The sequence below is a fragment of the Marmota monax genome, unplaced genomic scaffold (genome assembly GCF_021218885.2).
Source record: "Marmota monax isolate L192 unplaced genomic scaffold, Marmota_monax_Labrador192_F-V1.1 WCK01_AAM20220418_F8-fsc00125, whole genome shotgun sequence".
Lineage (NCBI taxonomy): Eukaryota > Metazoa > Chordata > Mammalia > Rodentia > Sciuridae > Marmota > Marmota monax.
This window is the reverse complement of record NW_026695235.1, coordinates 10,422,601-10,434,536: the sequence shown is the minus strand read 5'-3', so window position 1 is coordinate 10,434,536 and position 11,936 is coordinate 10,422,601. Positions and strand designations below refer to the sequence as shown.

At 55.9% G+C, this 11,936-nt stretch overlaps 1 long non-coding RNA gene across 3 annotated transcripts; it reads right to left on the bottom strand.

The window, feature by feature from the left end:
- Positions 1-1,689: 1,689 nt before the first annotated feature.
- LOC124089275 (uncharacterized) lies at positions 1,690-11,587 on the bottom strand. Of its 3 annotated transcripts, XR_006850686.2 has the most exons (5): positions 11,286-11,587; positions 10,921-11,019; positions 4,980-5,209; positions 1,899-2,040; positions 1,690-1,818 (listed from the first exon to the last, which is right to left on the bottom strand). It is a non-coding gene; the product is annotated as an uncharacterized LOC124089275 (long non-coding RNA). The 3 variants fall into 3 exon arrangements; XR_006850687.2 differs by lacking the exon at positions 4,980-5,209; XR_006850685.2 differs by lacking the exons at positions 1,690-1,818; positions 1,899-2,040; positions 4,980-5,209 and adding an exon at positions 8,572-9,241 and having other exon boundaries at positions 11,286-11,574.
- Positions 11,588-11,936: the final 349 nt, after the last annotated feature.

The window sequence follows — 11,936 nt, the reverse complement described above, 5'->3', positions numbered from 1 at the left end:
CCGGACTCGGGCTGCTAGCCTGGGGGGAGAGGGGTCCGGCCACCTGTGTGGGTGTGCATCCCCGAGCTGTCGTCCCCGGGCTTCTCATCTTGCCCCTGGTGGAACCAAGCGCTGGTGTGTGGATGGCGAGTGGCCTGGGGCGCTCTGTCCCCGTGGTGTCCTCCCCGCCCCTCGGTTCTGTCCTGTCCAGACCCCGTGTGCCTCCTGTTCTTATTGGATGGGGACTGTCATTCCTCCAGTCCCTGCCGCCCCAGAGAAGGGTGCAGAGGGAAGGGATGTCGGAATGCCTGAGCTCAGAGCAGTCGCCCCACCACCAGGCCACACCTGGTCTGTGCCTGCTCATGCCCGGGGCTGCCCTCACAGTGGCACCAACTGGGCCGCTCACACAGTAGGGGGGGAGAGGGAGGAGAGGCAGGGGTGGCCACCCTCAAAGCCGCCTCCTGGGGCTGACCCATGGCGGATGCAACAAGCCCTTGCCGACGGGGGATGGATCTGGGGAGAAAAGAGAGAGATTTCATTTGTGAAAAGCCAGTGTTGGGATTCGTGGCGCGGCTCAGTGGTACAGGGCTCTCCTGGCAGGAGGGAGGCGGTGGGAGGGTCCAAACCCAGCACCACACACACAAAACAGAGCGTCTGTCCCGCACGAATGATGGGCCTGGGTGTGACTCACTCCTGTGGGGCCCTTATCTTCCAGAATCCTCCACTCATCTTCCAGAATCCTCTCGCTGGGAATTTCAATGGCCCCAATTTAGCCAAGAGGAAGCAGAGGAGAGAGAAGAAACTTGTCCAATCCTACAGATGGCTGCGGTAAGGCAGCACCTCCCGCTGACCCCGGGCCAGCTGTGTGCGCTAAAGGGAGAGTCCAGATGTGGGCAACTTCTAGCTGGCTTTGGATTCTGAGCCCTGGCTTCTGTGGCTCCAGGAGGTTACGCTGTGACCGGGGTCACTGCTGCGGGGTTGGGGAGATCTGCCCTCCGCCCTCGCTATCCAGGCCTGAGTCTCAGACAGGGGACCTGTGTCTCTGAGGGGTGCAGAGCGGGCACTGGTGCTGCACGTCTCACCTGTTGCTGACTGACCTGGCTGTGCCCACCTTTCACAGGGCTGGGTCCCCCTGGTGGCGCCTGGGAGGAAGCCTGACCCGTGCCCTCTGTGGCTTAGAGAACACACTAACTGGGAAGTGACCGGGACCCCCAGGTGTGGCTCAGCCAGAGGTGGGCTCCTCAGAAGAAGGCAGCACTGGGAGAGAAGAGGAGGGGCCTGCTTCCTGGGTCACCGCAGTGCCCTGTGCTGTGCGCCTGGGGAGGCCGAGCTGCTGGGCTCCCCTCTGCACAGCCCCAGGCACCGGGACCAGGAAGCAGAGGAAGGTGGCGTCTCACAGGAGCCCGAGTCTCCTTCGGGGGCTGACCTGCTGCATGTGAGGTGGCTCTTCTGCTGTCCCTACAGGAGCCCAACACATGGTTGATGGCAGACCCCCATGCCTCCCTGGAGCATGGCACCACCTGTCCCCGCATCCTTTCCCGCTCTGCCTCGTGGGTGCCACCACCTCTCCTGTGGACCGACACCCTGAGTAGCTTCATCTCCTGGTCTCCAATTGCTCCATCGTCTCTCCAGGCCCCTACCTGCCTCCTCCCTCCCTGGCTCAGCCACACCTCACTCCAGCCCCAGTGATGCCTGCACTGCATCCTGGGTGGGCGCAAGGCCGAGTGCCCTAGTACCTGTGCAGGGTGTCGAGCAGGGCCCCGCCACGCAGCACACATGCTGGCTCTTGGTACCTGCCATCGCTGCTGCTTTCCACGCTGTGCTGGGCCAGCAAGCTACCTAAAAACACCAATCCTGTCTCCTTCCGCTTCTCAATCCCTGCTGGAGAAGGGTCAGGGCAGATGCCGCTGCCAACTTACCTGGAGCCGTAAGCCTGAGAATTTCAGAGGTGGGGGTGAGAAGCATCCAGGAGGAAGACATCTAATGGATCTGGGTTCTGGGCAGGAATTGTTGGCATCGGAGGGGTGGAAGGGATCCCAACGAGGACATGAGCACAGGAGTCTACGGGAGGTGAAAACGAGAGGCCCGCTGGGGGACACCTTGGCACACACACGGCAAGCCAGGGGCTGACCTGCAGAAGAAACCCCAGACCCGGCGAACACCACAGGTCTCAGAGCGCACGGCCAGCGGTCCCTGGACGGCCAGCCAGTCAGTGCTCACTGGGCACTCGGGAGGCTCAGCCTCCGAGGTGCACACCAGGGTCCTCGCTTTGCCAGGAGTGGCCGCCTGCTGAAGAGGCCCGGGCCCAGGAAGTGCCCCCAGCTTGCTAGAGAGCCGAGGCTCTGCCCCTCCCTTCAAGGCCCATGACCTCAGCAGGGTGCTGAAGCTCAGCCTTACTAGGCACCAGGCACCAGGACGAGGAAAGACGTGCCAAAGGAAAAAAACCCAGAAAACAAAACAAAAAACCAATGAGGGGGAAGCTCTGCTTTTCAGCTGACGGGTGTCATTTTAGATTTTATTTTATTTGTATTATTATTATTAGTTTTTTTTTTTTTTTTGGTACTGAGGATTGAACCCAGGGGCACTTAACCACTGAGCCACATCCGCAGCCCTTTTTAAAATATTTTATTTAGAGACAGGGTCTCGCTGAGTTGCTAAGGGCCTCACAAAGTTGCTGAGGCTGGCATTGAACTTGTGATCCTCCTGCCTCAGCCTTCTGAGCTGCTGGGATTACAGGTGTGCGTCACCAGGCCTGGCCTAGATTTTATTTTTGATTGACACATGATTGTGCGTATCTATGGGGCACAATGTAATGTTCTGATACATGGTGTTTTGTTATGATGAAATCAGGTTAACACCCTGCTGTGCCAATCTGCATTCCCAAGGTCCGTGTGCAGGGTCCTGCTCTTCACATCCTGGCCAGCATAGATCACAGTTCCCCTCTGTGATAATAGCTGTTGTGGTGGCTGTGAGTGATATCTCATCCTGTTTTATTTTGCACTTTCTGGATTATTAGGGATGTTGTACATTTACCTGTTGGCCGTTTCTATGTCTTCTTTTAAGAAAAGTCTATTTGGGTCCATCACCCATTTTTATATAGATCAGGTCATTTGTTGTTTAGCAATGAGTTGTTCGAGCTCTTCATGCAGTTTGGTGTTAGCGCTATCAGATGTCTGGTTTGCAAACATCTCCTCCCATCTGTACCTCGACTCTTCCCCGCTGTTGGTTCCTTGGCTGTGCAGGCTTTTATCTTGATGTAATCCCATCTGCCTACTTTTGCTTCCTTTGCCTGTGCTTTTGGGATCATGTGTTAAAAAAAAAAAAAATCATTGCTAAACTTGGTGTCATGGAGCCTTCCCCAGGTGTTTTCTTCTGGTAGTCAGACAGTTTCAGGTCTGTGTTTAATTCTTGATTTATTTGGGGTTCAATTTTTCATATGGTGTGAGATGAGTCTGACTTCCTTGTTCTTCACGTGGACACCCAGTTTTCCCAACATCATTTATATTTACGTTGTTTCCAGCCACGACTCTGTGGTGATTTATCAGAGCATCCACGGGAACTAACTCTGAGAACCTGCGTCCTAACCAGGCTCCTAGGGAAGCTCTCACTCCCTGGCAAGTGTGGCCTCACGGCACAACACTGGATCCTCTCCATCCAGGTTGGGAGCCGACTTCCCCTCAGTTTGGGAAGGCTGTGGACAGGTAGCTGACCCCAGGCCTGGGGACCCTCCCTGTGAGGTGGCGTCGGGCGCTGCTGTTCGGAGGCTGTGGGGCAGGCCTGCCATCCAGGGGTGGGCGGAGGCCCTGGGCTGGTGCCAAGCAGCTACCTCTCCCCAGAGTTCTGCTCTTTGCAAGGGGAATGCAGGAGGGACGGAGCCTGGGAGAGCCCCCCAGGCCCACAGCAGAAAGCCCTGGGCCCTTCCTCCTGAGGAGCAAAGAGGCCGCCTGGCCTTTAACGAGAGTGTCCACGCCACAGCTTTCTGTTGCTCCACTCTCACGGGCTCTTTGGAGGGAGTCAGGGCACGGCCTGTCCCCCCATCCCACAGAAGGCCAGATGCCAAGTCCTGCATCCTGCCAGGCCACGGGCACAAGCGTGTCCAAACCGCAACTTTCTGGGCCAAGCTGCAAAACCCCAGGGAGTAGCCTACTCCTCAGGGAGTAGCCCAGGCCCTGCCAGCAGGTCCCTGTCTTGAATGTCCTGAGGACTGGGCTCCATGTCCTCCCTTAGAGCAGAGGTGTCGACAGCCTTCCCCTCCTCCTGCTGATGTGGCCTCAGGGGGGCTATCTGCTGCCCCTGAGCTTTGGGACACAGCTTTCCAAATGCTGTTCCCAGCCTGGCCCTCACTGGAGCCCTGGCCTTACCTGGGGAGGATGATGGAGGAGGGACTGTGCCCAAGCCCCCACCCTGCCCTCATCCAAGCCTCCTCTCTGCTGGGCCAAGGCTGCCTGTACTGTCCTTTGAGTCCCACGAGGCTCCTACGGCACCGTGACCAGGCCGTTCCAATGACAGAGACACAGCTGGGAGCTGTCATGGGTCAGCTCGCTGGGGTGCGAATGCAGCTCCGAGTCCATCACTCAGGCTGACCAAAGCCGTCCCCTGCTTGACTGCGGAGCCACTGGCTTCCATCAGCTCCCAATGCACCATTTTCACATCCTCTCTCCCTGTCTCTCTGCTGAGCAGCTGCCGGGGGCAGTTTCAGACATGAGGCTGGAGGGGACGCCTCGCCAAGCCCTCTTGCTCGGACAGTACTTAGCAGGACAGTACTTAGCATCACGAGCCTGACATGCACGAGCCCCTGTTGTCCTCCTGTGGAAATGTGCGAAGACCACCCAGGTGAGAACAAGAGGGACCCTTGCTGTGGGAGGGGTCAGCCACCCCTGCTCGCACTTGGCGGAGACTCGGAGGCCGACGCGGGTGGGGTGGCGAAAGATTTGTAGTGGACAAAGCCTCCAGGTGGGTCCTAATGAAGCCGTCGTCACGGGGAGGCTGGGCAGACTCACCTGAGGTGGGCATCTCATGTGATGGATCAGAGAGCACATTTGACCTTTACTGGTTGAATCCACATTAAACGCAGGGACAAAATTTAGGGAAGCTGTCAGTTGTCAAAGTCTTGATCATTCTGGGCCCATTGCTGCAGAGCTTCTGTGTCAGATTTCTGGTCACCTGTGGTCTGCACCTCATCTTGGAAGAAGAAACTTTCCTTCTACCCTTTTGGCTCAGTGATGTGGACCTGCGAATTAAGTTGCCAAGAGTCAGATTAACAAGAGAAAAGGACTGGATTCACGGCACGAGGGAGCCAGCCAAAGAAGCAGCCGCCTCACTAAATGGTCAAAGGCTTGGGGACCCTCTGAGCTGAGCAGGAAGAGGGCAAGAGAAGAGGGAACAGCGATTTTCATGGGAGTTTCCAACAGGTCTCTACAGGAAAGACGAGCTCTTAGGAGAAGGGATGTTGGTCTACGAGATGGGAGTGGGCTTTCCTTCCTCTTTAGGGCCATACATTTTCCCCAGGGAGGGGATTTGCGGGAGCCACATTTCCTGAAAGTTGTCATTTTTACTTGAATAAAGTAAGGTCTGAGCAGGCTGCTTTGGCATCTGCTGGATCTTGGATTCTTCTGCTTAAAGTCTTCTTGTCACTGGATGTGGTCTACAGAGGCCCCGAGAGAGAGGGACCTCAACTGGGAACGGTCTAGATCCTTGACATTTGTCGCAGGAAGGAGTGCAGGACAAGTTGAAGGAAGACCCAGGCAGAGGTTCACATAAGGACTGCAAGGGACCTCGGAGGGAGAGGTGCCCCTGCCCCTCAGAGGAGAGGACAGTGGCGTGTCCAGGTCTGAGCTCTCTGGTGTCAGGGGTGGGTGGAACCCCTCAGCAGGCAGCCGGCGTTACAACGTTCTGGGAGCTGGAGTCCCAGGGCCACCGCTGTCTTCGGAGCTCACATTGTCGTTCTTTGCTAAAACAACACACCACTGGCCGTGGTGGGCGCTGCGTGAGTTCCTCCGGTGAGTGGCATTTTAACTAACGACGTGTCTGCTCTCTTACCAGCGTTCCTGTGGGACCTGTCCACCTGAAGGAGCAAGCCCCACAGACCTTGCCGGGTTTCCCAGGTCTGTCCTGACTCAGGCTCTCTCCCGTGGGCCTGTTTTAGTGCACCTCAGTCTGCTTGCTGGCTCTGGGGTCCCAGGGTGGCCCCTCGCCTGCCTGTGTGCCAGCCCCTCCCCATTGGCAGGACAAGTACCTTGAGGCTGGGGAGGGGAAAAGCCTTAAGCCCAGGGCTGAGGTCAGAGCTGACCTGCTCTTGGGTCCTTCCCCGCGTCACCTCCTGCACACAGGGACACCAGATTGTGTAAAGATGACTTCACAGGAGGAAATCCCCCCTACTCAGCATGGATTTATCCAGGAATCATGCTGGACACTTGAGAAGGAAGTCCACCGGGACATGGTCCCTCATTTTGAGGCGTCCACACTGGTTGGTTCTGAAGTTATGATGTCATCCTATATTGAGGGACTTCTCTTGTACAACACCTGCCCACCTGTGTGTATGGGGCACAGAATGTGGCCGGTCCCTTCATGCCATGGCGACACAGGCCTTCACCACACTGGTGAGGTGGTGGCCATCTGAGTTTCCCATTTACGACGTTCTGTGTTTTCCAAACTGTCTACCCTCAGCCTCAGCACTTCCCTCCGGGCAGGGCATGCTTCAGATCCTGCGGTGCTTCCCCGTTGTCAACACCGACCGCGTCTGCCCACCCCTTCCCAGACCCACGGAGTCCCCGAGCTCCCTGTCCATCTGCTCTGGGGCTTCTTCCCTCCACTGCTGCCTGGACACCTCCCCCTTCTCCTTAAAGTCCAGTTTAAGTGCCGCTTCCTTTTCCCCAGAGCGACCCACCTGCCTGAGGTGTGGCCAGCGCTCCTGTTGGGACAGGTGCTTTTCCATCTGTGGTGTCCCTCCCATGGACGCCCACCCCTGCTGGACAGCATTTAGGTGGCTTCCAACATTTGCTAAGATAATCACCCTGCAGTAGCCTCCACATCTAGAAATGGAATCTGTGTCAGGAGAGAGCACGTCTTTAAGGCTCCTGAGAGGGAGTGTCAACAGTCTTCTAAGCAGGTTGGAGGATCTGCGCCACAGTCCTGTGTGGCTGGACCCGCTCACCCCCTCACACCAGAATGGAGCATCATCATTTCAAAAATGTGCACTGGGGCTGGGGGCTTAGGGGTAGACCTCCCACCTAGTGTGCACGAAGCCCTGGCTCCATCCCAGCATGGCAAACAGCAAACACAGAAAATGTTGGATTTCCTGTGCTGCACGCTCTCACCGGCATACTTCACCTGCCCCTTTGGTGATGGCCACCCTAACTGGAGCCTGGTGATATGCCACTGTGGCTCTCGGTTGCGTTTCCCTGTAACTTGTGATTCGAGCCTTTTTGCACCTACCCATTGGTTCTCTGTATGTCTTCTTTTGGGAAATGCCTATTCAGGTCTTTTGCTCATTTTAAAATCAAGGTATGTAGGTATATATTTATGGTACTGGGGACGTAGCTGCACCCAGACCTTCTATTTGTCTGTCTGTCTGTTTATTTATTTTTGAGACTTGAGTCTCACTCAGTTGTCCAAGCTGACCTTGAATTTGTGATTCTCCTGCTGCAGCCTCCTGATTATAGGTGTGTGCCACTATCCCTGGCTTAAATAAGGCTGTTTGCTTATCTTTTTATCAGTTTGAGTTCTTTACGTATTTTGAATGTTAACCCCTTATCAGATGTATGCTTTGCAAATGTGTTCCCCATTCCATAGGGAGTTCTCTTCACTCTGCTGGATGTTTCCCCATGTGCAGAAGCTGGGAGTGTAAATTCGTTCAGCCAATATGGAAAAACAGTACAGAGGTTCCTCAAAATATTAAAAATAGAATTCCCATGTGAAGCTGGGCACAGTGGCACGTGCCTGTCATCCCAGCGACTCTGAGGCTGAGGCAGGAGGATCACAAGTTCAAAGCCAGCCTCAGCAATGGCGAGGCCCTAGGCAACTCAGGAGACCCTGTCTCAAAAAAATAAAAGCAAAACAAAACAAAAAAGGGTTGAGGACGTGGCTCCATGATAAAGCACTGTGGGTTCAATTCCCGGTACAAGAAGGAGAAGGAGGAGGAGAAGGAGGAGGAAGAATTGCTATGTGATCCAGTAATCCCACTCCGGAGTATTTATCCAAAAAATCTGAAATCAGTATGTAGAAGAGACATCTCCACTTCATGTTGACTGCACCGCCATTCACAATGGTCAAGGTATGGAATTAACCAAGTTTCCATCAACAGAAGAGTGAATAAAGAAAATGTGGTACATAAACAAGGTGGAATACTATGCAGCCATAACAGGGGTGTAGAACTGTCATTTGCAACAACACAGGTGAACCTGGAGGACATGGCGCTAAGCGAAATAGCCAGGCACAGAGAGGCCATCACTGCGTGCCTCACTTGTGTTGCAGTCTTAAAAAGTTGAACTCATGGGAGCAGAGGGTGGCACCACCGTGCCAGTGGTGGTGTGACACCTCAGGAAGACAGGAGAAGGTCAGGGCTTCGTTTCGGGGCATGGGCACCATCGGCAATAGCAAGAATTTCACTTTTTATTTTTGTACTGGAGATTGAACACAGGGGGCCTTTACCCCTGAGCTACATCCCATTTTTTTCCTCTGAGACCAGCTGTTGCTCTGTTGCTGAGGGAGGGCCTTGCTAAGTCACTGAGGCCACCCTGTCCACACAAGCACGGGCCACCATGCCTGGCAAGATGCACTCTTGCAAATGGCTAGAAGAGAGCGTTTTAAGTGTTCTCACCACAAAAATTCTGTCAAGTAACCCGTCAGCTTCCTTTAGCCCTCCACAAGGTGAAGATGGCACCAGGCCTGGATGCGGAGGGCAGCTCTTCCCAGGACCAAGCCCTAACACAAATGAGCCTCCCGGGCAGCGATGGGGCCTCCTCTCCCTGTGTTTCCCAGCGGCGGACGTGGAGGGCCAAGTGGGGACCAGGGCACACAGTGGGGGCACCTGCAGGGCTTGAGGTGCTGGCCTTCAGGCCTTGGCCTCTCGATGTCCTGTAGGATTTGGATGCAGGATTTGGGGTCTCCTGCTTAGCCCATTTGTTCGGGGTCTTTCCAGATACCCGCGGCCTTAGGAGCGCCTTGGCTGGGCTGCCTGGCATTGTCCCTGGTAGGTTCTCTCTCCGGGGAGAGTCCTGAGACGCAGGGCAGCTGCCTCAGACTTGATGAGCCGTGTGACATTCTGTGGACAGAGAGGGTGCTGCCATGGGATCTCACTCAACACTGGGTGCGTTTTTTGCAGTCCGAGGACACCCTTGCTGTTACCGCTCACTGTCTGGGGAGGAAGGGGCAGCCCATCCCAGTGCAGGCTGGTGCACACCCCGGTCAGGAAACAGCAGAGCTCTGACCCCCACCCCACCCACCACCCCAGCCCGTGCATTCTACCATCAGGCGCAGCGTGAAGTGGCACCAGAGACCGCAGAGGAAAGAAGCCAGTAAGTGGGACTTGGGCTGAATGACCTGATAGTCCTCATAGCTCTCCTGCTACGTGGGCGTGGCAGCCCATGCCAGGCTGACAGTTAGGAGGTTGGTGTGTTTTCCTAACACCAGATAGAGTTCACTTCAAATAGGAGAAGGAGGAGGGGGAGGGGAAGGGGGAGGGGGAGGAGAGGGAGGGGGAGGAGGGGGAGGGGGAGAGGGAGGGGGAGAAGGGGAAGAAGAAGAAGAGGAAAAGGGGGCATAGAAGTGGAGAGTGGGGAGGAGACACCCACTTCAGAGTCTCCATCAGGACCTTGAGACAGGAGCTGGTTGGGGAAGAGCCAGGAAAGGTCAGGGACGGTCCCCAAGGGCCAGGAGGGCACTTGGGTGCCATGTTGGCTTTCCCTAGTTGGAGCTCCTGTGAGCCTGACGAACAGCCTGTCGCCTTCCCTTGCCAGATCCCCTATTAAATCCTATTCATCAACAACATTTTCAAATCAGGAATTTCTCAGAAGCCTGACGTCCTGGGTGCTCTTGCCCAAGTGTCTGACTGCGGGAACTAGACACTGCTGTGCCCTTTCCATGTGGCTTCCCAGCCCCACCGGCCCCTGGGGCCACCGCACTCATGGACTCCATCACTTGGGCCCTGATTCCACTTAAACTTTCAAGGCAAGATGAGGGCCTTTGTCATCAAGTTTGAAATCCAAAATCAATAGAAGAGCTTTTTCTGTAACTCATCTGGTGGCCAAATGTGGCCGTCTGCACGACTCCTCTGGGGCTGTTTCTGACCTGAGCTAACTGTAAAGATGCTTTGACCCCATGTCGTCACATTCTGGCCTCTCGCAGAAACCCTGGGTACCGAGCCGGACCTGGGTCGGGGTGCTACTCGGTATGTGTGCCTTGAACCCTCCCGAGACCCAAAACTTCTGAACACGGCTGCCCCTAAGTGCCAGGAGAGGGGCACGAGGGGGGCCGAGGGAGGGCTCATGGCATACAGCACAGCCAAGGCGGCCTGCTGGCCTCAGTGCCAATGTGAGCCAGCTGGCCCTCACTGGGCCCAGGGAGCGACTCCCACCACCCCACCCCGGGGAAAGGAGGAGGGCAGCGTTGAGAACCTGGGGCACAGCCAGAGTGGGAGCCACGATCCAGGGCCATGCTCTTAACCAACAGCCAGGGTGGCTTTGGACGTTGGACACTCTAGACTCTTCCTAGTTCCTGCTGGGGCAGCCACTGAAGCCAGAATCAGGCAGGCAGATAGGCTTGGGGGGAATCCCGAGAAGGAGGATTGAAATGCTCTCCCTCCACCCTTATCAGGTAACCTGCCCTGCTCCAACCTGAGGCTAAGGTCACCTGTCCCAGGCTCTGTCCCTCCCGACGGGAGTTGTTAACCCCCTTCCTGCCCTGGTCACTCCGCCTTGGCCCCTCCAGCCATCTGCTCCTCACCTTTTGGCCATCCCACTGAGCGTCCCCTGGGCCTGGTCACCTGCGCAGGAAGGAGGGAGAGGGGGGTGGGGGCAGAGGAGAACAAAGGAAGCCCAGGACCTAGAACAAAAGGCAGACGCTCTCACTTTGGGGTACCAGGACACCAGCTGTGGCCCCCTTCTCGCTCCCGGGAGAATATGTGACCCCTTTTTAAATAAACCCTGCTTTACCTGCTTGCCTCTGTGCTTCTCTGATAGAGTACTCCAACCTGTGGGGAGCAGGACTCGCCACCCGTTACCTCCCAAGTTCCTGCCAGGGCAGCCACTACCTAACCTAAAGGTTCCCAGGAGCTCCGGCCACCTGGGAAAGGTGCTTCATGGTCTCACCATCGAATCCTGATGGAATCCTGAATCCCAGAGGCTCGGCTAAGTCACCTGAGACGAGTCCCAAGCGTGGTGCAGACACTGGGAGGGGATCCTTGATCCAGCAAGCCGACACTGAGATGCAGCAGGGAAGGGACTTCTGTGGATCGGGCAGAACATCCTGAGCAGGGCAGTGTGCAAACGGGAGGCTCAGGACGGGGCGCTCAGCCAGAGTCCAGCAGGAGAACTGGCCATCCCAGCCTCGTGAACTGGCAGCTTCACAACAGCAAGTTCAGGGTACAGTGGCCTCGTGATGTCCCCCTGCACCTCCCTGAGCACTGAATGACATCAGCCGGCAGGGGACAGGGGCCTCCTTGCCTTTCCTGGCTCTCCAGGGACACACACTTTGGACCTTCTGTGTACAGGTGGTCCCTTGTTGCCAAAAGCTCGGTCCCTATCCCTGATGCCAACCCCATAAGGAGGAAGAGTTTTGAGAAAAAGGAAAGAGGGTTGATTTGTTTTGCTACAAAGGAGAAACACAGGGGACACCTGTCCCAGAGGCTGGGATTCTGCCTATCATCAGGGGGTAACAGTGGTCCCTTCACCTTCTGGATGTAGCCCTCACTGATCTAAGGTTTATTTAAAAAAGAAAGTTGTTTTTTTTTGTCTCTCCCC